This window comes from Antechinus flavipes, chromosome 3, assembly GCF_016432865.1.
Source record: "Antechinus flavipes isolate AdamAnt ecotype Samford, QLD, Australia chromosome 3, AdamAnt_v2, whole genome shotgun sequence".
In the NCBI taxonomy this organism is placed as follows: domain Eukaryota; kingdom Metazoa; phylum Chordata; class Mammalia; order Dasyuromorphia; family Dasyuridae; genus Antechinus; species Antechinus flavipes.
In genome coordinates this window covers 595,064,002-595,075,091 of record NC_067400.1, presented here as the reverse complement: position 1 = coordinate 595,075,091, position 11,090 = coordinate 595,064,002, and positions in this window count along the sequence as shown.

Here is an 11,090-nt window from a genome sequence, read left to right as displayed (position 1 = left end):
GGGGAAGGCAGCCTGGATGGGCCCATGCCATAAAAGGTCTGGAGAAACTGGGAGAAGAGAAGACTTAAGGAGAATATTGGGTGTTTTCAAACACTTAGGAGTTTTCAAGGGGCAAGGGGATTTGCTTGATTCTGTTGAGTTTCAGTGGGAAGAACCAGGCACTATGGATAGAAATTACATTTCTGTAGATTATAGCTCCACAGAAAGAAATCTTTTGTATAAATGTGTATATATATATATATATATATATATATATAATTTTTTATTTTTTTTTTTTTATTATAGCTTTTTATTTACGAGATATCGATGCATAATTTTACAGCATTGACAATTGGCAAACCTTTTGTTCCAATTTTTCCCCTCCTTCCCCCGACCCCCTCCCCCAGAGAGCAGGTTGACCAATACAGGATTTAACATATATTTTAACATATATTGGACTATCTGCCATCTAGGGGAAGGCGTGGGGGGAAGGAGGGGGAAATCTGGAACACAAGGCTATGCAAGGGTCAATGTTAAAAAATTATCCGTGCATTTGTTTTGAAAATAAAAAGCTATAGAAAGAAAGAAATCCTTCCTAATCATTAGAGATCCGCAAAAGAGGAGTGGGATTTTTCAGGAGCTCTTCGGAGAAGGATGAACCCCTATCAAGAAGACTGGAGAGAGGGAGGCCCCTTTGGCCCCAGCCAGGTTACAGTTTCTCCTCTCAGGAAGCCTTTAGTCATAGGGTGAGAGATGTAAAAGCCGGGGGGCTTCTTGTTTAACACTCTCGTTTTACAGATGGGGAGACAGACTCCCCAAAAGGAAACTGACTTGTTCAAGGTCACACAGTACTGGTACCCAGGTCCCCTAACTAAGGGGGGACAAAATCACTGCCCGCAGGAATCCGGTCCAGTCCTGTCCTCGGGCCCCACCAGCCCCCAGCCCAGTCCCTGCCCATGCAGGCATCTCCAGACCGCTTGAGAACCCCAGGAAGACTGGTGTCATTGGGACTGCCCCAGCCCCTTGGGGGCTGCAACCGTGATAAAAATCTTGCAGTAGAGCTGAGAGTGAATAGAGTAAGAGGGAAAAAAAACCTCCCAGTGCCTGACATTCTTTTTAGGATGCCCATAAAAAATAATGTAACCTGTAAAATCCTCAAGCTGCTTTCTGGCCCGTAACTCCCTCCGGCCCCCCTAGGCCCCATCCCAGCCACGGCTCACCGCTCAGCCCGAGTCGTCCTGACCCTCGGCGTGTGGGGGCCCGGCAGCTCCGGATCGGGGGGAGAGGGCACCTGGGGCCATTCTCTCTCTCCCTGAGCTTGTTTCCTCATCTCTAAAATGAGCATCTCGGACACGAGGATCCCCAAGAGGCCCAAATCTCGGGTCCCAGGCTAAGACTTCTCTGCCCCCTTCACGCCTGGACACGACTCACCCAGCTCGGGGTCTCCTCCATCCTCCGTCATAGAGGCTAATCTTTTGGTTTTACAAATAAGGAAACTGAGACCAAGGGAGCACTCTGTCACACAGCTGAGAAGTTCCAGAGTCGTCCCCGTGGACCCAATGTTTCTTGAGTCCGAGGCAGCCCGACCTACCCCCTGGAAAAGCCCCCTGTAGTGACCCGATGCGGAGGGAAGTGAGCGGAACCAGGAGAACACGTACCCGGGAACGGCAACATTTTGGGGTGATCCGCTGTGACTGACTTAGCCCCCATACAGTGATCGGAGGCGATTCTGAGGGCCCCGCGACGGAAAATGCCGTCCATCTACAGAGAGGGAGCTGTGGGGGCTGGACCCAGACAAAAGCAGACCAGTGTTCATTTGTTTTAATTTTTTTTCTCTGGGTCTGTTTCTTCTCTCACCACATGACTAATATGGAAATATGTTTTACACAATTGCATGTAGGTAGTTTCTATCAAATTATTTAGCATCTTAGGGAGGAAAGAGACAGAAGGGAGGGAGAAAAAATTTAAATTCAGGATTTTGTAAAAATGAATGTTTACAATGTTCTTTATATATAACTGGAAACAATAAAATACTCCTTAAAAACATTAATTAAAAAAACAAAATGGCCAATGAAATCAGGCTCCGGGACCCACGGGGGAGGGTCTGCCCCATCCCCTCTCCTCCACTGGGACTCCGGAGCCCTCTGGTTCTGGCTGGGAGAAACCTCCCAGGCTGGGAAGGCGAGAATATGCCGGGGCAGATCCTGGCTCCGGCTCTCGGGGTGAGTCACCGACGTGGGAGTATTCTCTTGGATCCGGAATCCCAACTTTTTGGTTTTGGTTCCTGGGAATTACCCTCGTCGAGGCGTCAAGGACCAAACTGCCAGTTTCCTGGGTGCCTAGGTGAAGGGCGGGGTGGGGTAGCGCGGAGGTGCCGGTCGGCTCGGACGGAGACGGCCTGGCAGCCGACCCCGTGTCTGTGGGCCTTGGCTTCCCCGTGTAGCAAACCATCGCTGGGGCAGCTAAGAAGAGCACTCGCCGTGGATTCAGAAGGACCTGAGTTCAAATCTAGCCTTGGATACTTCCTAGCTCTGTGACCCCTGACTTCCTAAGGGGAAGTTTCATAAATCACGGGTCTTTTTAGGAGATAGCAAAAGAGCACGTGGAAGGTATTTGGGAAACATAAAGGCTCTAGGTCTTGATTTATAATCAGAAGAGGTGGATTCAAATCCTGGTTCTATCTTTACTCTCTGTGTGACCTTAGGCGGGCTATTCTCCTTCTGTAAAAGGAAATTCCCTCCTCCGTAAGAGGGGTTCGGAGTAGGCCGTCTCTAAGCCTTGAGGTGGCTTAAGAGATAGGATGAAAGACCGGGAATCAGGCAGACCTCGGTTCTAAGGCTGCCACAAACACTTCCTAGCTCTGTGACTCTGAGCAGCTTATTTAGCTTCTGTCTGCCTCCGTTTCCTCATCTGTAAAATGGGGGCAATAATAACCTCCCAGGGTTGGTGTGAAAATCAAATGAAATAATATTTGTGAAGTATTTTCCAAACTTTCAAGTACTATAGCAATGCTGCTGCTGCTGCTTCTCCTCCTCCTCCTCCTTCGCCTCTTCTTCTTTCTTTTTTCTTCCTCTTCCTCTTTTTCTTCTTCTTCTTCTTCTTCTTCTTTCTTCTTCTTCTTCTTCTTCTTCTTCTTCTTCCTCCTCCTCCTCCTCCTCCTTCTCCTCTTTCTTCTCCTCCTTCTCCTTCTCCTTCTCCTTCTCCTTCTCCTTCTCCTTCTCCTTCTCCTTCTCCTCCTTCCTTTTCTTTCTCCTTCTCCTTCTCCTTCTCCTTCTCTCCAAAGTTCTCCCTCCATGAAGGGCCTCTTCTGGATTAGCAGGGCATTTAGGGCCCAGCCCTGGCCCTTCTTTCCTTTAGGGCCAGGGTCAAGGAGCAGAGCTCGAGAGGGAGGGGAGTGAGAGGAGGAGGAGGAGGGCAGCAGTCTCTGAAACATCACCTGACATCTCGGGGCAGCCCCACATAGGTGGAGAAGGCTGAACATTGTGTTCCAGAAGCCATTATTTCACATCACAAACTTATCAGAAATCCTTGCAGAGCAGGGCCTCGGGGAGGACTTAGTGATGTTTCCCAACCTCCCCAGCATTCTCTCTTGTTAGAATCCAAAGTCCCCATGCAGTCCCGGGTGAATCACTGGCCCTGGTCACCCCCACTGCCTTCCCCCCTCCTCGGCCCCTCCCTCCCTCCCAGGGAGGGTCTCCCAGAGCAGCCTCAGAAACTCAGTCCGGCCTGACTCTTCACCCCTCCCCAGGGCTGGGGTCATTTCTAACCCTGTTCTGTTGAGCAACGGAGACTCAGATTTAATCCCTTGCCCACATTATAAAAAGCCCCGGCCCTGGGGCTGATGAACAACCTACTTTATGATCTCTTCCTGGACCTCAGTTTCCTCATTCCTGCCAACCTTGGGCAACCCACTTCATTTAACATCTCAGGGGTGGGGGGACGGACTTTATGACCTCTAAACATCTTACAAATCTGGGATCTTATGAGCCCTCTTTTGACCTCTATTTTCCTCATCTGTAGAATGGGTTGTACCAGATCACAGGGTCACAAATTTTAGCAGCAAGAAAGCTCCTTGGGATTATTTAATCCCACCTTTTCATTTTATGAGGGGAGTAACTTTAAAAAAGGCAAGTGGTTTCATCGGGACTTGGTACTTTGGAATTCTATCTCCTATGAGCTGTATAATACCCCATTAAAGGGGCTATGTAGCATGTGGTTGTTTAATCCTTCGGCAGCTTTGGGACCCCATTTGGGATTTTTTTGGACAAAAATAGTAAAAGGATTGGCCGCTTCCTTCTCCAGTTCATCTTACAGCTGAGGAGACTGAGGCACACAGGGTGAAGTGACTTCCCAGAGTCACACTACTAGGAAGTATCTGAGGCTGGATTTGAACTCGGGTTTTCCTGCCTCCAGGCACGATGTCGCACTTAATGGATGGAATACTGGACGTGTGGGTTCAAATACTGCCACCAGTTGTCAGGCTCTAAGCAAGTCCCTAACCCTCTGGGCAAATCGCTCAGGCTCCGAGGGCCCTGGTTTCCTCCTCTGCGAAATAAGGAGAGTGGGCAGGAGCTCTCTGTGTCCCTTCCTAAGAGCCGGCTGACAGATGGTGAGGCCGTGAGTCCCGGGCAGTTCTGCGGCAGGGCCGGCCCCTTCCTCATCTGCTCCCCGGCCCTGGGCCCCCCTCAGTTTGCCATCCCGGCCCAAGAACCAGCAGAAGGCCCTGGTGCCTTTAAGCTGGGAAGCGCTGCCCTTCGCGGGAAGGGGAGGGCACCGGGGAGGGGGCCTCCATCCTTCAGGGAGAGGAGCCCAGACCCCATCTCGGCGAGATGGGGTCAGCCCGGGGGGCCTTTCTCTGGAAGCACTTACTCCACAATTAATGGGAGAAACTCTCATCAAACGAGGGACAAATCATAAAGTTAGGGAGATGGAAATTAGGCATGGACAAACGATCCAGGTGCAGGGGAGATTTATGGGGGAGGCTGTATTATAGCTAATGATTTCTGCTAATGATTCTCCGAAGTATAAAGTGGCACCGAGCCCGCTCTCAGTGGGCTGACACAAACCTTTTGGGCCGAGTGAAGGACGTTCCTTGGGAGAGCGGGGAGGGGGCTGGGCGGGAAGGGAGGCCGGCGGGGAGAGCGGGACGGGCCGGAGGGTCCCCAGGCCCGGGCTCGGGCCCCAGGTTCCCAGCCTGCCTCGGCTCCCGGCCCCCGGGGAGACGGTAAGAATAACAGCCCCAACCGACATTCACGGCGTCCTTTAAAGTTGGCAAAGCGATTAACGTGATTGTCACCGAGGAACCGTGATGGGAGAGGTGGGGAGTGAGGGGAGGAAAAAAGGGCCTGGGACTTCAGGAAGGGGGTGAAAGGGAGACACAGAGACAGAGAGAAGGGGGAGAGAGAGAGAGAGAGAGAGAGAGAGAGAGAGAGAGAGAGAGAGAGAGAGAGAGAGAGAGAGAGACAGAGAGAGAGACAGAGACAGAGACAGAGAGAGAGAGAGAGAAGGAGAGAGAGAGAGAGAGAGAGAGAGAGAGAGAGAGAAGGGAGAGAGAGGGATGGAGGGAGACAGAAACAGACAGAGACAGAGACAGAGAAACAGAGACAGAGACAGAAAGAGAGAGACAGAGAGAGAGAGAGAGAGGGGAGGATGGAAGGAGACAGAGACACAGACAGACAGAGAGAGGGAGAGAGGGATGGAGGGAGACAGAGACAGAGACAGAGAGACAGAGAGAGACAGAGAGAGAGAGAGAGGGGAGGATGGAAGGAGACAGAGACACAGACAGACAGAGAGAGGGAGAGAGGGATGGAGGGAGACAGAAACAGAGACAGAGACAGAGACAGAGAAACAGAGACAGAGACAGAAAGAGAGAGACAGAGAGAAGGGAGAGAGGGGAGGGATGGAAGGAGACAGAGACACAGACAGACAGAGAGAGGGAGAGAGGGATGGAGGGAGACAGAGACAGAGAGAGAGACAGAAAGACAGCGAGAGAGACAGAGTGAGGGGGGAGAGAGGGATGGAGGGACAGAGACAGAGAGAAAGAGAGACAGAGTGAGGGGGGAGAGAGGGATGGAGGGACAGAGACAGAGACAGAGCGATCTCCCCAGCTGGGGTCTGAGGCACCTTCTCTTTCCCTGAAAGTTCTGGCTGTTGGAGCTGGGTGCCAGCCCGGGGTGAGGGGAGCCAGCTCGCCGCTGAGGGAGCTGCCATCTTTCAGCCGGGTCCCTGGCACTGACAGCCCTTCCTACTGCCAGGCCTTTCTTCCCTGGAAAGACAGCTTGGGAATGCTGGTGAGAGCTCAGCTCAAGTGAGAGAGCTGGGGTCAGACCTTGCCTCTCCCACCTACCAGCAACTCCCTTGGCCCTTCTAAGCTTCAGTTCCCACAGAAAGGGAAGTAACGATGTCCGTTTGACGGGGGCTCTTCCCCTTTTCTGTGCCCCGGATCCCTTGGTGAAGGCCTTAGGGTCATCAAAAACTACAGAGAATCCCTGAGGGAAGCGAGGATGTTCAAACAGGCCTTGGCTTGGGACTGCCTCCAGTCTCTCCTGCCTAGAGCTTGTGTTCATGTTGTCTTCTCCGTTAGGCGGAGGAAGGACGTCTTGCCTTTCTTTGTACCAGCGGTGGGGATGACCTCGGGCCTGGCACACAGTCAGCGCTTAATAAATGCTTGTTGCCTTGGGACCAGCGGCCTACACTCAGTCCCAGAGCCTGGCTCCACCCTCAGCCGAATGCAGAGAAGGGACCCATGGCTTCCCAGGATTCCCGCTGTTGGCTCCTGGAGGGGGGGGGGGTCCTATCCGCTCCTGTCTCCCTCACGGGCTCTGGCCGTGCTGGGTCCATTTGACATTTACTGACACGGATCGTCCCCCTTCCTGCATCTCCCGCCAGTCCTGAGTCTGCCTCCATCTGAGACCTTGAGGGGCTTCCGGAGGGGGGTTGGACCCGAGTTCGAGTCCCAGCTGGGCCTGAGGGAGCCGCTCCTCCCCGTCTGTTTCCTGGGCCGCAAAAAGGACCTTCTTGGAGTCCGCGCCCTTTGCTCTCCCTCTGAGCTTAACGTTCCCGGGCCTGGGCTCCGGTGGGTTTGGGCTCAGAGCCCCCGGCTGCAGCGGACAAAAGGCCCAGGGAGGGTCAGGAGGAGGGGGCGCCTCAGAGACCACTAGTGCCTGCTGAGAGGGTCGATTGGGATCTATTTATGGCCTGAGGACAATGCGGAGGGCGAAGAGCCAGGAGGAGGGAGGAGGGAATCTGGAGGGAGGGAGGCCCGGCAGGAGGTGGCAGCTCCCCCCCAAAAGCTGATTTTCCTCTCTCCATCCTCCTCCTCTTCCCTTCTCTGCAGCAAGTAGCGTTTCTCCCCTTTCCCTTCCCTTCCTTCTCCCCTTCTTCCTCTCTTCTTCGTCCCCTCCCCAGTACATTTTGCAGTCCCCCCCAGGGATGTATTTCAGCCAGATGGGGGATCTCTGCTCCCTAGGAGAGCCTTCTCCCTCCTTAGGAGACCCTCACTCTCTAGGACTGCAGATTGAGGACCCGCAGACCCCTCCTCCCGGCCCGGCCCTCCCTAGCATCTCCCCCTAGGGAGAGAGGAGGGGGAAGAGGGGTCTCCGGGGGGACGTGTCCAGGCTGCCCACATCCCCAGTCTGAGGCCTCTCCCTAACCACACTCCCTGAGGCCGCCGCTCCCTTCTCTGAGACCACAGGCAGAGCCCAGGAGGAGGGACGGCCGCTCTGAGGCGAGGCAGAGGCCCGAGAACCGGGCAGTGGGAGCTACGGGCAGTGGGAGCTATGGGCAGTGGGGGGCTTCGGGCAGTGGGAGCTTCGGTCAGTGGGAGCTTCGGGCAGTGGGAGCTTCGGGCAGTGGGAGGCTTCGGGCAGTGGGGGATTCGGGCAGTGGGGGGCTTTGGGCACTGGGGGGCTTCGGGCAGTGGGAGCTTCAGGCAGTGGGGGGCTTTGGGCACTGGGGGGCTTTGGGCACTGGGAGGCTTTGGCCAGTGGGAGCTTCGGGCCTGCAGGCTGGCTCCCGGCCACGCCAGGGGCTCGGGCTGAGCCTCAGCAGGAGCTAAGAGAGGCCGGGCTGCCGGCAGTCCCAGATGGATGGCAGGAGGAAGGTGACCTTGACTACGGGCAGGTGGGAAGAGCTTCTGGGAAGCTGAATCACAGGCCAGGAGCATCCGACCCTGGCTGGGCTCCGGAAGGGGGCCCCAGGCGGCCTCAGTGTCCCCACCTGGAGAGCGCGGCTGAAACGGGCTCTGCCTGCACCCCAGGCCGGATTTCGGAGACCCCTCGGCCCCAATCTGTGAACAGATTCCCTTGGGACCCCCTGCTCTGGGAGCGTTCGCACAGTCCCTGGGGCATAGGGAGGGCCCCCTTCCCCCCCCCCAATCCCACCTGAGCCCAATTTGGCTCCCAGGCCCTGGGATAAGGTTTCCCGCCGCGCTCCCATCTCTCCCTGGTCTCACTTTCACGGTTCTGGACCAGGAGACTCGGGTGGGGGGGGGGGAGAAGCCGGCCCCCTCCCCCAGCCCCAGAGCTCACTCTTATTGGAGACTCCATCAGGCGCTCCCTTTCACCAAGAGGGAGCCCACCGGGATGGGGCAGGGGCAGGGGAGGGGCTCCGTCCTCCCCGCCGATGGCCGTGCTCTCCGCCTGAACCTGCCAGTCCCCCTCCCCCGCCCCTCCCCCAACTCTGCCCAGCTTCCATGGAAGCGGAAATGAGATCTGAAACTTCAGCTTGGAGAAGCCGTGTAGCTGATGCTGCGATAAGAGGCCCCGCTCGCCAGCTGGGAGCTGCTCCCCACCCGGCCCCCTCCTCTCTCCCCCTGCCCTCCAGCAACAGGTCTGAAGCTCCGTAGAAGGGAGAGCTATTCCCAGCACCCCCTCCCCCCAAAACATTTCCTCCTTGGGGTTCAGTTCTCTTCAACAAACATTTATTAAACACCGACTGTATGCAGAACTGGCCAGCGAGTGGCAGATTTTCAGCTGGAGGGGACCTTCACAGGACACGAATTTTCTCATTTTACAGATGAGGAAACTGAGTCCCGGAGAAGTTAATTTAGTTACCAAAGGTCACACGACTTGTAAGTTTCTGAGACAGAATTTGAACTCATGATCCCACGAGTAATGTCCAAGCCTTCTTAATCCCATGGACTCTAGCACACCAGGGCTGTCCACGGGGGTTTTCTTGGCAGAATTCCTAGAAAAAGTTACCGTGTCTTCTCCAGTGGTTTATGGCAGACAGGTGACTTGTCCAAGTAAGTAACCAGGGGGCCCAATGAAAGAGTACTGGACCTGCAGTCAGGAAGACCTCCCCCGAATACAGACACTGGCCATCGTGCGGCCATGGTGCAAGTCACCTCTATCAGCCTCAGTTTCCAAATCTGTAGAATAGGACACGAAACTAGATTATTCCTGCGGTTCTGCACCTAAGATCCTGTAGGCTTTACATGCTTTTATGAGACATTTATAAAGTGCTTAGCACAATATCCATCCGATATAAATGGTTATTCCTTACTTTTCGTCCTTCCAATTCCACCTCAGCCTACTGTGGCTCAGTTTCCTCATCTGTTGAATGGGGATAATCCTAGTACCCACTTCACAAGGCTGTTACAAGGATAACATAATATTTTAATGTGTTTCACAGAAGGGAAGGCGTCCCCTTTGCTAATCAATCCTGGTGCCTCTTCTCGCCCCTTCTCCCTGTCTGTTTATCTCCTTCCCCTCCCCCGTGGCTGTTATTATTAGTTATTTAAAGATGGATAAAACTTGATCTGGAAATTAAACGGGAGTAAAGCCAGGCAAGCGAGGATGGGGACAGTCCCGGACCTCGAATCCAAGAGTGATGGGGAGAGCAGTGTTTCCACCCCAGTGTCCTCAGCCATTGTTGCATCAGCCCCAGTTCCTGAAGACCCGGAGCAGAAAGTTCTGATCACCAAAGTCTCTGGTCCTGTCAGGTGGTTCAATACCAGGAACTGATAGGATTTTATCAGGAGCATCAACACCTGATTTGCCTAAGACACCCTGAGGGCCGTAGTGCTTTCCCATCTGATTTTTGGCTGAAACTCCCCAAATTGCATCTCCCCCACTGGAAGGTGAGCTCCAAGGGAGCAGAGGCCGTCTAACCCTTCTCTTTGTGTTCCTCACAGAGAACTTAACAAATTCTTTATTCTTTCTGTCTTCATAGCAGGGCTTTGCCCTGGGCGCCAACATGGAGGTAAAGCACGAGGCTTCCTCTCCTGGGAACACTGTCCTAAAGCCTCCTTTCCCTCCTTCACCACTGCCCCGAATCAAACAACCCCTCGTCGTGCCTTTGAATGGGCAGCATTCTGGGCCCAGGGAATGCTGTGAGCGAAGGTTCAGATACAGATGGGGAAACTGAGGCAAACCGGGTAAAGTGACACAGGGTCCCACAATCAGAAATGTCTGAGTCCAGATTTGACCCCACGTTTTTCTGACTTCCTGACTCCAAGCCTGGGGCTCTAACCACTGCATCACCCAAAGCACGGGCAGGAAGAACGAAAGTCATTGTCTCTGAAAGTCCACCGCCAATCCGCAGGTAAGTTCCCCAGAAGAGACAAACATCTGTCCCTTTTGCCCGGATTTATCATCACCTGGGAAGTCACAGCAGAGACCTGAGGAAGGATGAAGGACAAATTAGTTCTGATGGAAGAGGGAGGGGAGAGGAGGTCTGGCAGATACTTCAGCAGAACATCCGAGGGCAGTGGAAGGGCCCTGAGAACCTGGCAGGAGGAAGAAGAGAAAGGCAGGAGAATGAGGAAGGAACGCCATCTGGTTCCCAATTCTGATCGCAGCTGGCACTGAGATTGAAGAAGAAATTGGGAACCCAGCAGACTCAGAGAAATTCCTTGGGGGATTAGGGAGGAGAATGGGAAGTTCTGCGTCAAGGGCCCTTTCCCCTCTTACCCTGCTTGTCTCTCCCAGGAACTGTACTAGGAAAGGGAGGGGAAAGCCTGGCCAGTGGCAAAGTGATAGTTAAGATAAGGATGTGGAAATCCTATTACACCATCTGGAGACTGAGCTTCACCCAGAGAACAGGGACAGGAAGAAGCAGCCAGGTGCAGTGTGAAAAGTCATTCGATGATCAAGAGCGGCCATCCTCCC